The sequence below is a fragment of the Macaca thibetana genome, chromosome 2 (genome assembly GCF_024542745.1).
Source record: "Macaca thibetana thibetana isolate TM-01 chromosome 2, ASM2454274v1, whole genome shotgun sequence".
Lineage (NCBI taxonomy): Eukaryota > Metazoa > Chordata > Mammalia > Primates > Cercopithecidae > Macaca > Macaca thibetana.
In genome coordinates, this window is record NC_065579.1 from 76,674,757 (window position 1) to 76,698,956 (window position 24,200).

The 24,200-nt window shown below is 36.5% G+C and overlaps 1 protein-coding gene across 2 annotated transcripts in view; it reads right to left on the reverse strand.

Annotated features, from left to right (window-relative positions):
• SPATA16 (spermatogenesis associated 16) overlaps positions 1 to 24,200 on the reverse strand; it is a 261,852-nt gene that overhangs the window by 210,005 nt on the left and 27,647 nt on the right. The gene's annotated exons all lie outside the window — the stretch shown is intronic.

Below are 24,200 nucleotides of genomic sequence, written 5' to 3' on the forward strand. Positions count from 1 at the left end.
TAGAGATCGTGCTTTATTTCAGTTTTTCTGAGCCATGAATGGGACCAGAAGAGTAGCAAGATTGTATGTAATCACTACACATGTAGAGTATAAATATAATTTAGTTTGCTTCTGAGCACCTCTCTTTTTTGAATAAAGACTGCTAACTTTCCCTTGATCTGACATCTTAATGTTGGTTTTAGGACTATTAGGTGGGAGGACATTGACAACTCACCTTACATATTACAGGTTCTGGGGGGGAAAAAAAGTTACTTAAAGGATATATGTCTACCACCATCACTTCTGCACAAAGAGCTTAGGGCATATTTCTTTTTTCTTCTGACCTAGCTCCTTTTTTTATCATTAGATAGCTTAATATTTTTCTTGTAATCTTCTTTGCCCTTAAAACTAAAAAACATATGTAAGCAGTAGCTTTAACTTAGTAGACTAATGTCAGTAAGAAGAGAGAATAGACCTGTTAGTAAATTCATAAATGTTTATACTTCTAATGTCAAATATAATCATTTATTTATTTGACTGGGTTTTTTTTTTAAACTTACTGCAGTCATTACTTGCTCTTCCAAAGGGTTTAGATTTAATGTGTAGAAATTATTTTGTCTGCTTTCCACTTCTTACTGACATTTCACATCAAGTTAATATTGGCCCTTGGTTTTTCTTCATAATTATCTGTGTGTATCAGGACCCTAATTAATGAATTTGCTAATATTTGTTTCCTCATTGTAAAGTGAGGTCAAGCTGTCTTTTGAAGCCAAAAAGTCAACATATTTTCATATAGAATTGTCTAATGATAAGAGAGTAATAAGGAACAGTAGCAAGACATTTTTCTAAGTTCTAGAAAAATGTTTAAATGAAATGTATTAATAAATGAAGGTTGAGTTGAACAAGAAGGTGGAAAAATGGTCTTCGAAGAGAGGAAATAAAATCTTTTAATATAAAACCATTTGATTTTCAAATGATTTTGAAGGAACTAGCCCCCTGCATTTGAGAAACTATAGGTCAGGTTATTTATAAAATAAAGATGCAGCATAATTTTCCATGGGTCTTTACAGTTTTACATGTCTTGTCAACAAGACAGTAAGCACCCTTTGTTCTAGATTATCTTTTCAAGAATATTTATGTAGAGAATAGCCTTGGAAGAGGCAGGTAGTGTCTCCTTATGTAAAAAAGGACAGGCATGCTTACTGCCCACTATAAAAGACCTGGGTTACCTAAGCTTGAAGTTCCTCTCCTGCACAATTCTTGTTGTATACAACCATTCATCAGGACCCATCTGGATCAGCCCTGTGAGATTTGGGGATAAGCAGAATTGATGCAAATATGCTGATGTTCATACTGCTTGTGGTGCCATCAGCAATAATATTCTTTGTAACTCAGGAGTTTTTATCTCTTAAATACTGCCATCCATGAACTCTGGCAAGCTACTTTGTCAGCTTGCAAGTCAAGTAATGTCTCATAGTCTTCACAGTTCTTGACAAGCCAGTAGTTGAGAAGAAAGCAATTTAGCACAAGGTGTTCTTCATTAGCCAGAGGCTGAGGTAAGCAGAATCATGTCTCCTCAAAGATGTCTATATCCTACTCCCTCATTGTGGCTATGTTATGCAACATGGCAAAGGAGAATTAAAGCTGCACATAGAATCAAGGTTGCTAATCAGATAAATGGATTATCTTAGATTATTGGAGTGAGCTCAATATAATCACAAAGGTTCTTTGAATGTGAAATAGAGATACAGAAGAGTCAGTGTCAAAGTTAGAGAGATAATTGAAAATGCTACACTGCTGGCTTTGAAGATGGAGGAAGGGTCCAACAGCCAAAGATTATAAGTGGTTCCTAGAAGCTGGAAAAAGCCAAAACCCAGATTCTCCCCTAAAGTCTACCCAAGGAATTTAACCCTGCAGACACCTTGATTTTAGCCCAGTAAGACCCATTTTGGACTATAAGATAATAAACTGTACTGTTTTAGCCACTAAATTTGTGGTAACTTGTTAGAAATTTCTAGTTAACCATAGAAAACGAATACAGAGGAGACAGTGTTAAACATTTCAGACAAAAAAGATTTTGTTTCTTTTCTCATTGCCTATCTGGTTTATGCTTATCCATTGGATTTCAGCTTAAATATTCTGCCTTTTCTGAGAGTTCCTGTCCTCTTTTTCTGAAGTAGTCCCCTCCTGTTATTCTCTATCATTGTACTGTATTTCCTTTCTGTAGCACTTTCCACTAATTGCAATTAAAATAAAATTTTATTGTAATTTTTATGCACTTAAAACATATATATTTATATATATGCACATGAAATATATATATATCCACACACACATACACATATATATATATTTCACGTTATGATTGACAGTTATCTCTTTGTGTTTTGGGTGAAAGTATATCCCTAATTCTATGTTCTTCTTACATTTTTAATTTAAAATGTTTTTAAATGAAATAGTGTTGTTAGAAGATAGTAATTTCTATTTAAAAAATTGTCTTTCTTTGCTAACAAAATATGACAAGCTATGTTGACCCTTATTTTTTAAAAAATGGTACTGATTAATGAAATAAAAATTGTGTGAAGCACAGCTCTAGACTCGGTCAGATGTCGTGTACTGTCACAGTACATTGTTCTTCCTTTACTGGAGCATGTTTACACATTTTATTTCCTTTGCATTCTCATTTCTGAACTATAGTCTTCTGGAAAGGAGAGAACATGTCTGCTTTGGATTACATTCCCAGAGTTTAACCCAGTGCTTGGCACAGAACAGGCACACAATAAAAAAGTTTTAATGACATTGAGTGAAGAAATAAAAACTTCTAAAAGATTACTATGTATATGATGATACTATAAGGATTAAAATCATATTCATCAAGCAAACACCCCAAGAACTTGTAAAATAAGCCTGCAGAAGTTATGTATTTGAGACAGAAATTGGGCCATCACTTTTGTATATAGAATGCTTCTAAAATTATATTTATACGCCAAAATAGATAGCCTCAAAAGGTATTGATACTGCCACTTCTTATACAATTCCCCTGTAACAAAATTCTTTTAGAGCTCAGTAGTAATAAAAAGACTATTTCTTCTCATGGGTCAGTATTCTTTTAAATGAGTAAATGGGAGCTAGCTAAATAAATTCCATTTCTCTTTTTATCTTAGCTCCTAGTAAGTACAGAATACCACTTTGTGCTTATTTGGAGTGCTATGGAGCACAGAGCAGTCTTTCTGATTTACTTCGTTTTCCTCTTTCCTGTCCAGCTCTCTCTGTTCCTTCTCTATTCAATTCCTTTTTCTTTCTTTCTTTTTTTTTTTTGCATTCCTTTAACTCTTATTTTAGTTATGTTTTCTTTGTATAGTAACACACCACAAGTACTTTCTGAAAAATAATTGAAGTGCTATCTGGCTTAATCACTGATGAACCGAAGCACAAATATTTGAATTTTCATAATTGCTGGGTTTGTTCTGCATTCTTTTCTGTATATTTTGTCCAATTTTGTCACCATCATCCAAGGGTCACCATCCCACTATATAGTTTGCCTGGTAGCCATATAAATAAATGAATTACAAATATTTAAAGCCAAATTCCCTATTGGACATTATACTGTTTATATAATACTTTAAAGAGGAAAGTAATTTTGAGCCAAATGTGAATTTCAAGCATATAGTTGTGAAGATTCAGTCAATGACCATAACGGATAGATACATATATTTCCCAGCAAGTATTTGCCAAAATGTACAAGGAGAGATTTCCCTAGGAAATAATACTAGAAAAGTTAGAATCAGGGCAGGTCTAGTCAAAAGATATTTTAAAGGGTTTTGGATTAATCTGTATCTTTATCTTCAGGTATTCATGAAGAATACAAATGCAATAGAATGTAAGCTATTCTATTAGATCATGAATTGATGCAAATAAGGTGTTATGGGATTTTGTTTTTCTTTTACTATAAAATCCTGGTTTCCATGAAGTGAAGGTTGGGAGGGTAATGGAGATGGAAGGAGCTTCTTCCAAAAGATTGTGATGGGTAGGCCATAGGGCTAAGCCCTGGCCATCTCCGGTCAGTCTCAGAGCAGCTCCATTTTATCTTCCTAAATTTATTGAGCTTATATTCAGCACCTGGTTGTAAGCACCTGTTCACATTAGTGTTTGTCCTTTTTATGGCTACTCAGTGATTTGGCTATGTTGATTATAAAATATTTTGAATATCAGTCATGGTTCTATGTAAAATTTTATTTGTAAAGGGCTCTACTACTAAACAGGCATTATTGTATAGTGGTTATAATTACTACATATTTGGAACCAGACATGTTTGGTTCAAGCTCTAGCTTTGCTACTTATTAGTAGGGTGATCTTTAGCAAGTTATCTGGCTTCTTAGAGCCTTAGTTTCCTCATTTGCAAAATGAGGCTAATGGTCAACCTACTTCTTTGGGTTGTTGTGGGAATTGAAGGAGTATGGTAAATAAAGTGCTGGCATAAACTAAACACTTAATGAATGCTAACTTAAGTCCACAAACAAAGAAGCAAAAAACAAAAAAGCAAACCAGAGTTAAAACTATAACTCCAAACATTTGAATAAAAGGGACTTCCAGACAATAATAAAAAAACTATTCATTTTTTGTTGACTATGACAGTCAAGTTTCTTCTATACCTCTTAGAGGTGAAGAATAAATGAAAACAATGTAAATATCTACCTATGTATATGTCAGCTATCTATAAATTTCCATTTTTTATAGTATTACCAGAGATATTCTATACTCAAAGTTCAGCATAGGTTTTCTGATGTCATGGAAGAAATATATCCCTCCTATCAATCATTGCCACCAGTCAGAGAGAATTCCAAGTTGGGTGTCATATTTGACTAAGCCATTACTGACAGTCTTTATATTTTTTGCTATAGAGTAAATACATAGTAGGAGGATTCAAATTATTTTCTTATTTGAAATAAATGGTTTATATCAGAGACAAATTAAAATGTAGCACTTTCAACAAAATTTAACAAGAAAACATTCACCTGGAATTAATAGAACTGTGCTACCACATGCTACTCATATAATGCATCATTAGAGAATATTTTAGTTGAAACCTACCTTATCTAGCTATTAACTTCTATCATATTTATTTTTCCTCTAAGCATTTTTAAGAGAAATGACATTAGACTTGGTGCATTAGAAACAATATCAAAATCTAAAAGGTTATAATCTCTAGTAATAAACAATTCCTAAATTGCCAAAGGAGCCCTTGTGGATTTTACAATCTCCTTATATAAAAGAAATAATGCTTTTATTTATATAAGAATCTTACTACTAATAAAGAGCTTTCTGATTTTTAGAGACTAAAAATAATTTTTAATAAATGTTATTGCTAAATTACTATACCATTTCTCAAAAATATGAGCATGTGCTTTAGTTTAGAGACAGTTACCTTACACTGTAAGAAATGGGCATTTGGGTCAGCGCTGGCACCATCATAGGATGGTAATCAGGTTCTAATGCAAGTTTGTAACTAAACAGAAATTAAAAGGGGAAGTCATTTTCTACTACTCTACAAAGAATACCAGAATGACATAGGGGAAAACTTACTTGCCCAAAAGAGACTTTTTGAACTTATTTTGAACTTAAAACCACTTAGAAACCCATTAGAAAACTGGGGTGAGATAATAGACATAGAAATGGAAATACACAGAGAAGCAAGTGCAAATGACTCTTAATGTAGAAAAAGGTACTCAAGTCATAATAAGAGAAATGCAGATTTGTCTTATACTCTGATTGTCTAAACCTATTATTTAGGGAAAGGATAAAAAACATTAGTAATACACTAACAAGTGTAGAATAAAGGAAAGAATAAAGTGGATAAACTGGTGAGAATAAAGGAAAATAGACTTTCTAATACACACCTGATGGGGGTGTAATTTAGCAATATTTTCTGAAATTTCAATATGTAACCTCTTTCATTTGAATTTAGGTAATGTATCCAGCAGATATATCTGTATTCATGCAAAATGACATGTGTACAAGGTGATTTATTGCAATACTATTTCTAGGAGCAAAACACCGGAAACAGCTCAAATGTTTATTAATAGGGAATATGTATCCTTAACATGACAGAATATTATACAATCATAAAAAGGAAGAAATTTATTATATATCGATATAGAATAACCACTAACACTTATTTTTAAGCAAAAAGAAATCAAGTTTTAGAAAGAATATCATATACAGTAGTCCCTTCTTACCCATGGTTTTGCAGTTTCAGTTACCCATGGTCAACTGCAGTCCAAAAATATTAAGAGGAAAATTCCAGAAATAAACATTTATAAGTTTTAAATTGCACACTAGTCTGTGTAATGAAATCTCATACCATTTTGCCTTATCATTCCTGGCATGTGAATCATCCTTTTGTCTTGCATATCCATGTTCTAGATGCCACCCACACATAGTCACTTAGTAGCCTTCTTGGTTATCAGATTGACTGTCCAAGCATACAGAGCTTGTGTTTAAGTAATCCTTATTTTACTTACTTAATGGCCTCAAAGTGCAAGAGTAGTGATGCTGGCAATTCAGGTATGCCAAAGAGAAGCCATAAAGTACTTACTTTAAGTCAAAAGGTGGAAGTTCTCAACTTAATAAAGAAAGAAAAAAAATCATATACTGAGGTTGCTGAGATCTATGGTAAGAACAAATCTATCCATAAAATTGTGAATAAGGAAAAGGAAATTTGTATTAGTTTTGCTGTAGCACCTCAAACTGCGAAAGTTATGGCCATAGTTCATGATAAGTGCTTACTTAAAATGAAAAAGGCATTACATTTGTGGGTGGAAGGCATGAACAGAAAATGTGTTCTGACCGATGGCAACATGTTGCGTCAGCAAGCATTGAGTCTGTACAAAGGCTTCAGCAAGGGATTTCCTGAAATGAATGACACCAGGCCATTTACTGCAAGTAAGGGATGGCTACACAAATTCAGGAATGTGTTTGAACTGAAAATTATAAAAATTACTGGAGAAGCTACCTCTGCCGGTGAGGAAGCTGTTGCTCTGTTTCCAGCAGAGTTGAAAACGTTTATTAAAGACAAAGGATACCATTCAACGAAGCCAGTCTTCAATTGTGTGAAACCTGGATCTTCCTGAAGAAAATATCCAGTAGAACCTGCATTTGTCAAAGTGCAAAGGAAGCACAAGGGCATAAACCATGGAAGGACAAATTAATGTTGGTACTATGTAGCAATTCTGCAGAGCATATTGCAAAGCCAGGCACAGTGAACAGAGAGAAGAACCCACACACTATTAAAAAATTAAAACAAAAATTATCTGCCCCTCTTCTGGCAAAATAATCAGAAAGTATGGGTGACAGCCATCTTGTTTATGGAATAATTCCACCAATTCTTCATCTCAGAAGTGAAAAAAAAATACTTGGAAAAAGAAGAGTTGGAATTTAAAGCCCTATTAATAATAGACAATGTACCCAACCATCCTGAATCTGTTTGCCACTAAAATGAAAATGTTGAGGCTGTATTTTTAACTCTATATACAACCTCGTTCTTTCAGTCCCTTCACCAGGGCATCATCCAGTTCATCAAGGTCACGTGCACTCACTTGGTACTTTATCTCACTTAATCAGCAATTGATGTAGACTCTAATCTGGACAATGTCATGCTGGAAATCATTCACTATTGCTGGTGCAATAACATTTACCAAAGCTGCAATGAATAAGTTAAAACCAGAAATCATAAATTTCTTCTGGAAGAATGTACAGAGTAAAGCTATGAATGATTTTAAAGGCCTCTTGGGGATAAATGGGGGTTAGGAAAATCATTTATGCAGCAAGACAAGGTGATAGGGAGAGATTTGCCGACATGCATGATGAAGAAGTGGAAAAGCATATCGAAGGCCATTGATAAGTGTTATAAAATGAAGAATTAGAAGAGCTTATTGAGTCATTTACAGAGAGAAGACTGTGAAGAAGAAGAAACTGAAGTAGAACCAGCAACTTGCACTTACCAAAATATGCCATGGTGCTTCTAATGGCATAGGCATTAAAGGAAAAAAATTATGGAACACTATTTTCTGAGAGAATGCAGCATTAAAGTCACCCATATGATCACTAAAGGATTACAACCTCTGCAGCAACACTTTGATGAGTTAAAAAGAGATAATAATGTCAGAATACAATGTTCTTTTAAAAGGATTTGGCAAAAATAAACCAACCAACCAAACAAACAAAAAAACAAAACCTTCAACTATTGAGGATCCCCAATCATCAACACTGTCTGCTTCTGACATCCAACAATTGACATTGTCATGGCTTGATGACTCAGGATCACTTGAAATAGATAATCCTCCTTGTGACATAGCATCAGAAGGTCAATAGTAGTGTAACGATACTTCACAATGCCTAGGTTATTCACCTCAATCTCATCATGCAACATTTTGTTACCTCACATCATCACAAGAAGGATGAGTACAGTACCATAGGATATTTTGAGAGAAAGAGACAGAGAGAGAGAGTGAGAGAGACAGAGAGACAGAGATAGAGATGGAGAGGGAGAGACAGAGAGAGACCATATTCACATAACTTTTGTTACAGCATATTGTTCTAATTGTTAGCTATTGTTGTTAATCTCTTGTTGTGTATAATTTATAAATTAAACTTTTTCCTAGGTATGTATGTATAAGAAAAAACATAGTGTATATAGAGTTTGGTACTATCCACAGTTTCAGGAATCCCCTGGGGGTCTTGGAATGTGTCTCCTGAGGATAAAGGTAGACTACTGTACTATTACATTGTTTATATTTATTAACTTAAAAGATGAACAACAGTTGCCCATTTGGAAGGAAATTTTGTGGTTAGAGAATAGGGATAGAAAGGAGCCATTACTCTATACTATTTTCTGCCTTGAATTTTGAACTGTGTAAATATATTACCTATTCAAAAAATGAAAGAGTAATTTAAAATGGATGAAACAAAAGCAACAAGTGGCACAGCACATCTCCTTGTGATACTCATGTTGTGTGGGAGTGAGTTGATGATTTACTCGAGAATTCCACTGTGCTTGTTCCTGTCATCAGAATGCACTTATGGAGAGGTCAAAATTCCATCATAGGCACCTACACTCCTCTCTAGGTTCAGCTAAGCCTCTGGGATTCATTTTCATCTTTTCATATTTCTCCTTTCACAGCCTAAATTAACAAGTGGCAGTGGGCAGCAACTGTGTGATTCCTTAAATGGATGTCCCCACATAGAAGTTGGTGTTCTCTGAATGCTTCTTTGAAGAACTGTGCCTAAATTAATCAGCCCACAAACAGCAGTCTGGGACCTGTTTTAGAATGCACTCCCAGTGCTCATGCCACTAAAGCTGAGAGAAATATACAATAACTCAGTTTTAAAGTATCTGTGAGGATACCTCTCTATGGGAGCCAGAAATGCTGAGCAGGCCGCTTAATGTCAGCAGTGGTCTCCTGTTGCCTCAAGTATTACAGCACGATATTGCACTGACTTCTTTTGCTTAAGTGGATACTTGATTGCTGTTTTCATAACCCAAATAAGTAATAGGATATTCAGTTCATATATAATTTGAGGCTAGTATTAGGGCTGAGCTACTTTAAACCAACTTGGGTATACTTTTTGGTCAATTAATGAATGAAGTTTTAAAGTTATAATATAATTGAAATAAAAACAAAAGAACCAGCTGGTGTAAAGCTACCAGCTTTCAACATTGACACACTATAAAGGCATCAGAAAGTGTGAATATGGTTTCATTAGTTTTCACTTTTCATCGTTCTGCTTGGTATTTTAAAATATTTATTTGTGTGTTTAAAACTGTACATGTCAACAAATAATTATAATCCTTATCTCAAAGGCAGTTCTAGGAAACATCCAAAATAGAGTGCATTAAAAGCACAGATCACATAAACAGCACACACACACACACACACACAGAGTAAATTCTTGTTTATCAATTTTTAAAATTAATTTTAAAAACACAAGGTAAATAAAGGTAGCTACTCCATTAAAAATATGTGCTTACCACTATATGTACTGGTATGTTTCCTCTGAAGTAGTCATAAACAATTATTTAGTAATGTTTCAAATGTCAAAAACAAGAGAAAAATTCAATAAATATAAATGAACATGTCAAAATATACAAACAACTTTGCTGACTAACTTTAAAGGTGTATTATCAAAGCAATTTATCTTCATAGCAGTTTACATAATTCTAATAAACCTTACAGGTTTTCTATTAGTGCTGTATGAACATAGGAAAAAATGATACAAGAGAGGTACAAGTAACTAAAGGAAGAAAATTACCCTTACACTTTACTGGGCATGAAAGACTCCTTTCTTTTTTTTCCTTCGGGCTAGGGCTTACTGAGCTTTGAAGAAGACTTTCAGTGCAAGTGGATTACATATTGACCTCACTTGGCCTAGACCATTGACCAATTGGAATTGCGGCGGGGATAATACTTGCTGCCCCAAGCATGTTTCACCCCCTCTTTGAATGAGACACTCCAAAAGCCTCATTCCAATTTTGCTGGAAATCTCTCCTCTCACTGTTGCTCACTGTCATGTACAGGGCAATGTAAACAAATTACTCCATACCCTAATCAAAAGGTTGAGTATTCTCTCTACTTTCTTCATCTTAAGCTGGGTTCTCAAAGGAACCCACATCCCCTACAGTCTCTGTCACATGGAGGTTTTTGTCTTTCCTGTCACTTAGTACAACGTTGCAGAACACTATGTCATCTAGATATTCTACTGTCGTTAACCCTGTCACCTACAAGACTTCCAATTATTTTCCCTCATTTACTAAGACTTGACACCTGGATTATGGTCATCTTTGCTCTTCGTCCTGACATCATCTGAGTGAGTTCAGATATCTGGCTGTGAATGAATCTTCTAACATACTGGCCTTTCACAATTTTATCTCCTCAACTCCTCTCTAGCTTAGCAACTCAATCTCATGAAATTGCTAAACCTCTCAAAACCTATACTCTAGATCCCAGAGTACTACTCCTGGACCAAACCTCCAAGCCTTTCATCTCTTTTACTCCCATATCCTCCAACACCTTTCCTTTCATCTTCAGTCCCTGAGCCACTATGCATTCTCTTCACTGGACATCTTTCTTCTGTCCTCTCCTACCCAGCTCAGACCCACAGTCCACCATTGTAACCACCCTCTCATCATTAATCACAATTAATGGTTCTCCTTTCTCATTCTTTTCATCAAAACCTCAAGTCTGAGTCAATCAAAACTTTTGGATTCTCAGAGACACATTAGACAAAATCATATAACTGCAGTTTATTTATTTTTTTTTATTTTTTATTTTTTTTTGAGACGGAGTCTCGCTCTGCCGCCCAGGCTGGAGTGCAATGGCCGGATCTCAGCTCACTGCAAGCTCCACCTCCCGGGTTTACGCCATTCTCCTGCCTCAGCCTCCCGAGTAGTTGGGACTACAGGCGCCCGCCACCTCGCCCGGCTAATTTTTTGTATTTTTAGTAGAGACGGGGTTTCACCGTGTTAGCCAGGATGGTCTCGATCTCCTGACCTCGTGATCCGCCCCTCTCGGCCTCCCAAAGTGCTGGGATTACAGGCTTGAGCCACCGCGCCCGGCCATAACTGCAGTTTATTGTCAGGTAGATTCATGATCCCTTTCCTTAGAGAGGTCCTGAACCCTTCCCCTTATTCCTACTCACCTCCTATATAATTTCTCTCTATAGTCTGTCTAATCTAGGGTTTCAAGTCTCAAATTATTCAATCGCTTTCAATTCAATTAAAACACATTTAAGTTAAGAATTTTCTCAACTTATCTTCTACCCAAAGAACTCTTCCTATCTCAATGGAACAGGTGCTTACATGTTCAAATATTATTGTGTTAGGTCATTCTTGCACTGTTTTAAAGAAATACCTGAGGATGGGTAATTTATAAAGAAAAGAGGTATAATTGGCTTATGGTTCCACAGGCTTTACAGGGAGCATGATGCTGGTATCTGCTTCTGGTGAGGCCTCAGGGAGCTCTTATTTATGGTAGAAGGCTAAGCAGGAGCAGGTATGTCACATGGCAAGAGCCAGAGCAATTGGTGGGGGAAAGAGGGATGGGGGAAAGTGCCACAAACTTTTAAACAATGAGATCTCATGAGAACTCACTCACTATTGTAAGGACAGCACCAATCCTTGAGGGATCCACTTCCAAGACCCAAACACCTCCCTCCAGGCTCCACTTCCAACTTTAGAGATTACATGTCAACATGAGATTTGGAGGAGACAGCCAGATTGTACCACTCCACTCCTGCCCCACAAATCTCATGTCCTTATCACATTAAAAAAACATAATAATGTCTTCCCAATAATCCCTCAAAGTCTTAACCCATTTCAGAATTAAGTTAGAAGTCCCAAGTCCCAAGTCAGGAGTCCAAAATCTCATTTGGGAGTGAGTTCCTTCCAACTATGAGCCTGTAAAATAAAAACAAGTTATTTATGCCCAAGATACAATGGAGGTAAAGACATTGGGTACATGTCCCAAATAAAAGGGAGAAATCAGCCAGAAGAAAAGGGCTACAGGTCCCATGCATATCTGAAACCCAGAAGGAAGCAACTAAATCTTAAAGCTCTAAAATAATCTCCTTTGCCTCCATGTCCCACAATCATGGCAATCCCAATACAAGCGGTGGGCTCCCAAGGCCTTAGGAAGCTCCTTTCCTGTGGCTTTGCAGGGTTAAGCCCCTGTGGCTGCTCTCATGGATTACAGTTGAGTGTATGAGGCTTTTCCATGTGCCAGGCACAAGCTGCTGGAGGTGCTATTGTTTTGGGGTCTAGAAGGTGGTGGCCCCCTTTCCACAGCTCCACTAGGCAGTGACCCAGTAGGGACTCTGTGTAGGGGGTCCAACCCCACATTTCCCCTCTGCACTGCTGTAGTGGAGCATCTCTGTGGGGGCTCTGTCCCTGCAGCAGACTTCTGCCTGGACACCCAGGCTTTTCCATATATCCTCTGAAATCTGGGCAGAGGCTGCCAAGCTTTCTTCACTCTTGCACTTTGCACACCCACAGGCTTAACACCACATCAAAACCACCAAGGCTTATGGCTCCAAGCCTCTGGAGTGGCAGCCCAAGCTGTACCTGAGGGCTTTTGAGCTTCAGCTGGAGCTCTAATGGCCTGGATGCAGGGAAAAGTGTCCTGAGGCTGTGTGGGGCAATGGGGCACTGGCCCTAGAACACGAAACCATTATTTCCTCCAGGGCCTCAGGGCCTGTGATAGGAGGGGCTGCTACAAAGATCTCTGATAAGTTTTTGAGGCCTTTCCCCCATTATCTTGGCTACCGGCACCTAGCTACATTTTAGTCATGCAAATCTTTCTAACAAGTGGTTGCTCTGCAGCCTGCTTGAATTCCTTTCCTGACAATGCTTTTTCTTTCTCTGCTACTTGGCCAAGCTGCAAATGTTTCACTTTTATACTCTGCTTCCCTTCTAAATATAGAGTGCAACTTTAAGTCATTTCTCTGCTCCTGCATCTGACTACAGGCTGTTAGAAGCAGCCAGGCCAAGTCTTGAATGCTTTGCTGCTTAAAAATTTCTTCTGCTAGATCCCCTAGGTCATCACTCTTAAGTTTAAACTTCCACAGATATGTAGCTAAGTTCTTTGCTAAGGCATAACAAGGGTGACCTTTGCACCAATTCCCAAAAAAGTTCCTTATTTCCATCTGAGACTTCATCAGCCTGGCCTTCACTGTCCATATCACTATTAACATTTTGGTTACAATTATTTAACCTGGTTCTAAGAAGTTCCAAAGTTTCCCTCATCTTCCTTTCTTCTTCTGAGCCCTCCCAAACTCTTTGAACCTCTGCTTATTACCCAGTTCCAAAGTTGCTACCACAATTTCAGGTATCTTTATAGCAGTGCCCGACTCCTCAGTACTAATTTCTATGTTAGGCAATTCTTGCATTGCCATAAAGAAATACATGAGCTTGGGTAATTTATAAAGAAAATAGATTTAGTTGGCTTACAGTTCTACAGGATTTATAGGAAATATGGTGCTGGCATCTACTTCTGGTGAGGTCTCAGGTTGCTTTTAATCATGATGGAAAGTGAAGCAGGAACAGACACATCACATGGTGAGAGCAGGAGCAAGTTGGGGGAGGTGCCACAAATTTTTAAATAACCAGATCTCTTGAGAAATCACTATCTTGAGGACAACAGCAAGCCATGACCCAAACACCTCCCACCAGTTCCCAACTCCAGCATTGAGGATTACATCTCTGCATGAGATTTGGAGGGGACATCCAAACTATATCACTAATCTTTCCATCTGTCTCCAGACCTTCATCCTTTTAAACATCCTTAGAGATTTTACCCTTTCAATCATATTTTCACTGACTTATTCCCTCTCTCTATGGGCCCTTTTAATATAATAACGGCCAGTGGTCATATTCTGAAAGAATTTGAAAATCAGCCCATCATTTTGCATTTCTCTTAGGCTACTGTCCCATTTCTACTTTTCCTTTTCAAGCAATTCTATAGGTCGTGCTGTCCACTTCTTTTTCCAAACTTAATTTTGTTCTGGAAGTTGGCTTTGTTCAGAAAGGCTGTGCCCTACAAGACCAGTTTTCCCTGGATTACAAACAATAAAGTCAGCTTTTAATTTCAGATGGTGGTCTATTCTTTTAACATGAGTCTTTGAAACTACATCATATGCTCCACTATATAATGAGTGCAAAGACTAATTGTGCCAATACATAAAATTTTGCAGTAAAAATTATGCTTGCTAAGTTTTAGTTGACATCTTGAACACATAGTTAACATAGTTAGTCCAACTTTTCAGGTCAAAACTATTTCATCCCTGGGCTTCTTAAACTAGAGGGTGTTCAGACCCATTCTTGAGAAAGGAGGCTTCCTGGTTGGGTTGCAGTGATAACCATTAAAATTGTTCTCTCCAAAGACCCTTGACAGCCAAACAGGTTATTCTTTACCCTTAATGCTACTTTTAGAAACTCTGTAACTAGCAATTTCCTCAAAACCTTGAGTCCATGAGGAGTAACATATTACAGTTTTCTCTCAATTAATTTCTTAATCTCAGAGATAGTCCTTTCTGCATTATTCACATTTCTCCAAAATTCTTTCCTTATCCTTATTTTCTTTTTACAGTTCAGGTGGCTTCAGGTACTGGTGACTCCTCAATGCCTGTCTTTGATCATGAACTTTCCCCTGTGCTTCCTGCATGTTTCTAGCCAACAAATGTGCTGCTCCAACTGGGCTTGCCAGCAGACTTCACATGCAATATATCCAAAGTTACACTCACTAACTCTGCAAATTTTCCTCCCTCCCTCCCTCCCTCCCTCTGTCCTTCCCTCCCTCCCTCCCTCCCTCCCTTCCTTCCTTCCTTCTTTCCTTTTTCTCTCTCTTTTCCTCTCTATTTATATTTCTATTTATAGATACATAGAGATATATCTGGATATGTAACAAAGTTTTTACAAAGTAAAACTTATCTTCCAATGTTCAATGAACTCTGATATTTTTTATTGTATTGAATTTTTATTCTATTCCATTCCTTTCTATGATTTCAATTAAGCATAATGCTGATTGCAATCCATTAAATTGATTTTACAACCCAGCAATGGGTAATAACTCAGAGACTGAATACTATATTTTCTCTATATATACACTGGAGTGATAAAGCAAAATTAAAAATTAGACTTCATCATTTCCCCATGTTGATCCTTTCTGAAGGCGTTTTGTTGCCTGCTGTATAAAATCTCAGAAGGCATGTATGGCCCCTGACAATCTGACAGCTTTTTCAGCTTTATTTCTCCCTATTCATTCCTCCCTGCATTTACTACCCTAGCAACACCCAACTCCTTCCTATTTTACCCTTGATGTTTTCTCTTTATATTCTCTCACACTTTTACCCCTCTAGTTGTTTTCCCCTAAAATCAAGACTTGGATTATGGCAAATAAAATGTCTACTATAAGCAGAATATTTTAGATGCAATTAAAGAATAAATAAAGAGCTATGATTGTGGGGTTGAAATCCTATGCTTCCCTGTAGCTCCTGTAGTAACCAGCACAATGTTGCTAAAGTAGTAACTACTCAATAATATTTTTTATGTCCTTTGCTGATTCCCAATGGATCCATTTGTTATAACTTTCCTGTCCAAGAACTCACCTTTTGCCTTCAACATCAATTCCAATGTCCTCTTCCTGGTTTGGATCCTCCAGAATCTCTATCTATCCACCCTTATTTTATAATAATGTCTTTCTCTGGCTTGCTCATCACTTTGCTGCCCTTCTGTTTTATCCTTCTTTCATCAAGTTCGCCATCCTTCTAGTAATGTTTCACACATCATACTCATCTTCCTTCCCCTCTCCCTCCCCACTTTTCCATTTAGCTATTTCTGTTTTGAAGTTCGCTCCAAAATCCTATCTTTTCCATTGGTACTTCATGTATTTTAATCTAGGTATCTTTAATGGGGATAATAAGAGTTTCCAACCCACTGGTTGGTTGTGAGAATTAGATAGGTTAATATAGATAAAGTGCCTGCCACACAGTTGTGTTCATATGTATATATCATAGACTCCATTGAATTTTCTCATCCTAAGCCTTTGTTCTATACAGCCATTGCCCATCACTGAACACTTAATAGATTTCTAATTGTCTTGCCATTATAAGACTTCTTTCTAAAACCTGACTCAAATTCCTTGAAAACCAAAGCCCTATCACATCACATCCTCTTACCCCAAAGTCACTCTTATAGTGACATTCTAGTGACTTAATAATCTGTGGTTGATTTATTGGTGTAATTTGCTCTGCAAAATCAATGATCATTTATTCATAGATGAATATCATCACTATCATCATCATCCACCCAAACACTCTAGAAGATATTTATTTATAGATATGAAATATATTTTAGTAGTGGCATTCAAGTATATATGAATCCAATGTTCTAGGTATTCATAACAATTCCTACAAAACAAGGGAACCACACTGAGTGCATTGAAAATCTGTCTCTGTCTCTCTCTCTCTCTCTTTTTTTTTTCACTCCCTAAGTAGTTACTTCCTATTCTCTGATAGAAACAGAATCATCTCTCAGGCAGAAACAAAGTCCTCTCTATTTTGGTGAATGTCAAATGAGGCAAAAGAAGAGCTACATAATTTAGTAGAAATTGAAACTAAATTTTCCTTTAATATTTTTCTAGATAATCTGAATTGAAAAAGCAATTGCAACTTTACTCTGCATTACATTTTTGTGAACACATTAAAGTGGATCTCATCTACTCACTATTCCAGAGTCTGTTTATGAAGTTGTATGTGTATGAAGGCTGGAATGGAGTACATAACAGAGAAAAGAGAGGGAATTGCTGTTTTTAAGTCTATTTGGTTTCAGTAGACTGATACACATTTGGAAAGTTGGATAGTGAAAGAAATGTTTCTCAACATGATCCAATACTTAAGTCAGAATCATCTGACTTAAATTTTTCTGGGTGTCAGCCCCAAACAGTCATCAAATTGATTACAATTTAGGGTTGTGTAAGACTTCATCACAATTGGTTAGGTTTTGATTCAGAGGAATAACAGAGTTAACTATATTTAAAAATTTCATTAACATTTACTGTCATTTGAATCAAACAAATAATGGCCACCTGTAAACTATGGAAATAATCCTACTGATGAAAAAGATCTTGAAAAAGATCTTTCTCAGCTTCCTATGGATTAATTGTCCATTTTTTTTTTTTGGTGAAGTTTTCACTTATGGGATGAACTTAAAGTTTTAGAGACACATACTAACTAGCCATTGGCCCAAGTTCAGTATCAATTTATTTTTTAGTATTAATAGGAAAGTAGTCATTAAGTTAATTTGCTTTTTAAATGAATATGATATTATTTTCAGTATAAATTTTCAGAGTAAATTTTCATGACAATTTAAACTTTTATGTAATATTTTTAAATAGCTTTGTATGTTTATTTATTAATTCTCTTTCAAAAGTTACATGTGTGTTAAAACCTATTGTGATTTTTAAAAGAGAAGGAAGTGATGAGTATTTTCAATGCTAGTGGTTCTCCATGTTAAGCTGCTCCATAGTCAACCTGGGATTGTAAAAATACCAATGTGCCAAGAGTGATCATTGCCTGTACCCCAGATAATTGTATTGGACTCTCTGAGAGTGGATTTGGGCATCTGTGTACATCTAACAGCTCCCCAGGTGATTGTAATTATACAGTCATGTGCTGCATAATGATGTTTTGGTCAGTGACAGACCATATATATGACAGTAGTCTCATCAGATTATAATGGAGCAGCCCTATACAGGTGTACCGTTTTTTATTTTTCACACCGTATTTTCACTATATCTTTTCTATGATTATATACACAAATACTATTGTGTTACAATTGCCTACAACACTCAGTACAATAACATGCTTTGTAGCCTAGAAGCAGTAGGCTTTACCATATAGCTTAGGTGTGTAGTTGACTATGCCATCTAGGCTAGTGTAAGTGCAATCTATTATGTTTGCACAATGACAAAATTGCCTAATGGCACATTTCTCAGAATGTATCTCTATTGTTAAGCTACGCATAACTGTATTAACAACCTACAATGTTCATAATCTTTTTTTTTATGGGATGTGATTCTCCTTTCATTTGTAAAGTGATACAAATTATAATGTAGGTTTATTTATTGAAAATTCTCCTACTAACCCCCTCTTCCATACTCTACCACCATCTAAGTTATGGGAAAACTCTCTTCTCCCCGAGATGGTCAATGCCTACCTCCCGACTCTCATTTGGCCCCCTCTTCCACTCTTCCTGTCCTTTTGATTCTCTCCAAATCCCTCGTCACAACTTCTCCCATGTTATGCGTGCTGCATACAAATAGGAATTGTGGCTGTGTCAATGGCTGCTTTTGTGTGGGAAAGGGAGGGGCTTAGCATGAGTCAGATGAGTCAGAGGGTGGGTGTGCAGCACAGCCAGGACCATGTGGATAAAAAGCCTCGATAGTAATGAACAGTGGCCCATTAAATTGAGTAATTGCCTCAGATATATCTCCTATTTCTCATCCCTTTTAAGTAATACTAAGCCTGAAAAATATTTTGCTCCTTTAACCAATAATCAACTCTCCTCTATGTATCTTAAATCTTCTAATTTGTTTTTTATTCCACCGGGGTTGGGATGATAACCATTGGAGGTAAATAAATTACACTAAAATATGTTGGATATCTTTCTAAATGTCCACTTAAAGATCACATTTCAGAAAAAAATTTTTAAATATAAACACTAACACACTGAACTACAAATAAAAATACATAACCCTAAAATGTAAATGAAGTATTGGAATTCAGGCAAGCAAGACCCAATTCCTTGTCTCTCCACTTTGAATCCTTGAGGGCAGAAACTGTATTTTATTTATATTTGCATTTCCAACATCTAGCATTATGCCAGGTTAAAATAGCTGGTAACTGCTAGTGGTATTAACATACATTTTTCTTATAATGGCAAGTTCTAATTTTCTAGAGATTTGTATTTTAATCAGTGTTTAATTATTATAAGGTAAAGCTAAACACATTAATTATACAAATGTATGTAATAATAATTTTATCTTAGTTTTGAGGTGAAAGGGGAAATTCATTTCTTATTTTCCTCCCATGTATATTCGCTATATTTGCTAACATTTTCCAATTTTTTTTTAATCATTAAATACTTACTAGTTATGGTGTCCCTGTACGGAACAAAGATGACATCAATCAAGTTAAAATCTGAAATGTCTAATCTTGAACATGAAGAGTTCACAGTCAGTTTATACTTGACAACTAAGAAACAATGGGCTATCTCTAGAATAACAATTTGTGCATTTAAGCGAAGGCTTATATTTGTGCGAGAGGCAGTTGATAGTTCAACATAGTGTTTGGTTTAGATCACTGCTTCTCAAGGGAAAATAAAGTAGAACACGATGCATTACTTTGTCCCTTGCTTTGGTTAAATTTCAAATATAATTAAGAGAAGACTAGAAATTGTTAATATTAATCAAAGGGTTTGGGCTATGGATGTTAAAAAATGTTGGTAAACACATAGTTGGGCAAAATCCTTTGGAATGTTAAGCTTTAAATTAAACACATACCACACAGGGAAATGAGGGACTTGAGAAGTACAGCGACAACTTGTACATGAATTTAGATTTCATTATGTTTTTCAATAAACAGTTCCTGATATTCTATGTGAAAGTACCTTATTATCTATCATTTCTACTTAATGGCATTCTAAGCGGCTAAGAAAGTTGCTCAAAGTCACACAACATCAACACAGTGTCAAACACAGATAATCTGACTCCAAATTCAGTGCCCTGTTCATGACAACTCCGGACCCCTGCAGCCACTTAGGAGTATGTGCGCTAGTGCTTACTGCTAATTTACTAGAGGGGCAATGGCAGTCACTTGAGAACCTACTAGTGGTTTGGTATAAATCCTTCTCAGAGTTGTCCCTGGACCAGCACTATGAACATCATTTGGGAACTTATTTGAAATGAGGCATCTGGTGTCCCGCTACAAACATAATGCATCTGAATCTGCATTTTTAACAAGATTACTGTACATTTTTTAATGCACATTACAGTATGAAAAGCAGTAGTGTAAAGAAGTCCAGATGTGAAATCAGGGGACCTGAATTCCATCTCAGCCCTGCCACAGACTAGCCATGGCACTTTAAGTAAGTTGTTTAATTTTTTTAGAGCATCAGTTTTTCTGTAAAATGGGATGATAATATCCATCTTAGAGAGGGTTATTACAATGATTGTATGAGTAAAAATGCCTGGAATGTGAAACCCTGTCTCTACTAAAAATACAAAAATTAGCCAGGTGTGGTGGCATGCACCTGTAATCCCAGCTACTCAGGAGGCTGAGGCAGGAGAATCGCTTGAACCCGGGAGGCAGAGCTTGCAGTGAGCCGAGATTACACCACTGCACTCTAGCCTGGGTGACAGAGCAAGACTCCATCTTAAAACAAACAACAACAACAACAACAGCAACAACAAAATGCCTGGAACCCAACAGGAGTTTAAGAAATGCATACTGAATTCATATGCAAATCCACAGATTATAATGAGACAGCTTAGGCACTCAGAGAATTCAGTGAACCCCTAAATTTCTGATTATGTTGCACCAGAGAAATACCTGTGCTAGAATTTATTTAAATTAAGCTTTCTAAGATATCCACATTTTTGTGCTCTAGAGAGTTGCTACAGTTATTCTCAGCAGAGCAATTACAGGTGAGGCCGCCCTGTAATGAGATATCTTTTCTACTTCATTAAATAAACTCCCTTGAATGGGCTCCGAAATGGACCTGTCTTGAACCAAATTCCATTATCTTGGAAGTAATCTCATAAGAAGGGCCCGGTGCGGGTTCAATCATGTTGGATACCTAACATTTACCATAAAGAATGTGTTCTAGAACAGTGATTCCCAAAAGCTTGTTCTCAGACCAATGCTTTACCGATCCAAGGGAAAATAAAAAATAAAGACAACATAGCTTTTCATAAAATTAAAATATAACTATTTTTAAAATATCCTTCATTTTGAGAGTATGACCTTTCTGTTTCTTTTTATCTTTCCTTCTAACTTTTATGGGTAAAACTGCTCCATATTTTATGATTCAATGGTGGTAATAGATGGTAATTTTTGTAATGTTCTTGTACAACACAAATGCAATGTCAACCCACTCTCCCCCTACACACACTTAAAACATTTTTTATGGATCCTTGAAATGCAAAAATTCTGAACTATTGTTATAGAAACACCTGCTTAAGAGGAAATTATTTTCTATAAAATCAATGTTGGACATACAACATTTTAAATTATACAATGTAGGGACCAAGCTACAAAGCGTTAATTGGAGGGCAAATCTGTTCTGTGTAGGCATATCAGAGAGTGTAGTGCTCCTCAAACTGCAATGTGCATAAGGACCATCTGGAATTTGTTAAAATACAGATTCTGATTCTGCAGGTCTGGCAAGGTCTGGAATTTTGTATTTCCAACCAGTTCACACTTAGAGTGGCAAAGGCACACTGGTGAGCCCTGAAGCCAGATAACCGGATCCTGACTCCACCTCCTCTAGTTTTGGACCCTTGAGCAGGTTACTTAACCTGTCCACCCTTGGTTTTCTCATTAGTAACACAATAATACCAGTACTATCTCACTGGCTTGTTGTGAGAATAAAATGGAATAATGAATGTAAATAATCCCAGAATGTAAAATATAGTACCTGACACATATAAAGAGCTCCATAAATATGAGTTATTACTTTAACTTCACAGACCAGTGACTGGAGCGCCAAGATATTAAAAAAAGATTAGCACCTCAAGGGTCTGCTGCATGATGAAATCAGAGGAATTGAAAGTTCTGGTTGGTAATGGATGGGTCTTGCTCTGTCTTCTTTGATGGGTTGAGTAGGATTGTTTGAAGCTATGAATCTTAAAGGATACATATAGATTTGTTCTAATTCAGAAGGTGGAAGCCTCTTAATTATTAGGATCCTATGATTAAGATTGAAATGGTGGTATTGTCTAAGTTGCATGCTCGGAAGTTAGAAAAACCTTTGATAATTTCTTTGAGTATTGTTCCAATAAGTGACAAAAAATATGATTACTACATCTTCTGTCCTTTCTGTATTCCTAATTTATTAATCTCTGCCTACTTTTTGTTGACAGCCAAGCAATTTATTACATAGTAGTATGTATTACTTAATATGCAAATACAACTATATGAGGCAGTCATTTTTTTTTTTAAATAGAATCCCTACCATTTTTGTAGTGGGGAAATTTGTATAGCTGTCTTTTAAAAATTGCAGGGAATAGTATCTAGGCATGACAATATAAAGTAATATGAATTTGTATTTTTATCTTCAGCTTACACCTTTTGCCCTTATTGGTTTAGCTTCTGGTGTGAATACAAACATAAGAGCATACGATGACTGTTTTTAAGAAAACTTGAGAAAGATTGATGAGGTGGTCATAGAGCTAAGCACCAATTTTACCCATATAACTGATTCACCTTTATACAGTAAAAAGAAAGCATGCAAAAATAAGTTATTTCATTAAGCATGTTTACATAAATGCCTGCTACGTTACAAAATCCTAAAAGACTAAAGTTGACTGTTTTTGGAAGTTAAACTGTTGTCTTCTGACTCATTGCATACCCTTTGACCTTAATCATTATAAAATGTTTTCATAAATATAGCTATCTAGTGACTATGTTATGAAAATAAAAGGAGTTAGTACTTTGTCAAGAACACAAAGGAAACTAACACATAAACAGAACATTCTAATGGGTTTATTAGACGACTTGGAAGTTATTATGTCACTTAATAAATATTTAAATGCCTCCAGGGCCTTCGCTCAGTTCTTACTTTTCTGTTTCTTTTTTGTGGCCTCACCTTTAATCACAGCCAGTCCTCTACATGCTCTTACAGCTGACTTCGCACCACATGTTTGGCAACCATTCTAAATGTCTCTGCTGGGCACTGTGGTTCACGCCTGTAATCCCAGCGCTTTGGGAGGTGAGGCGGATGGATCACCTGATGTCAGGAGTACAAGACCAGCCTGGTCAACATGGTGAAACCCTGTCTCTACTAAAAATACAAAAATTAGCCGGGCATGGTGGTGGGCCCCTGTAATCCCAGCTGCTCGGGAGGCTGAGGCAGGAGAATTGCTTGAACGTGGAAGTCGGAGGTTGCAGTGAGCTGAGATCACGCTACTGCACTCCAGCCTGGGCCACATAAAAAAAAAAAAAAAGTCTCATAACACTTCCCTTGTAGCAAGCCTTCTATGGGAGAGATGCTACTTATCCTTCAATACCTATTTTCTCCTTCTTTCTCAGTAATAGAACTTCTGAATGTTAGCGCCATCTGGAATAAAGACTGTATTTATTTCTCAGCCTCCCTTGCAGGTATGTGTGGCCACATGACTAAATTTTGGTTAACGGGAAAAAAAATGAAAATGGTGTGCTCGTGGAGACACTGTGTGCCTCTGTCTTTCCTTTTTCTCATGTTTGGCTGGCTAGAATGTGTATTTGATGATACCAGCAGGAACGGTTATTTTGGATCATGAAGTCAAGGCCACTTCTTAGGAAAGGAGATATAACCTGGCACCCTGACCATCATATCATACCAGCCTTTGACTACCCACTTTTATATATGAGAGAAATAAATTTCTACCTTCCCTCAGACACTTATTTTGCAGCCA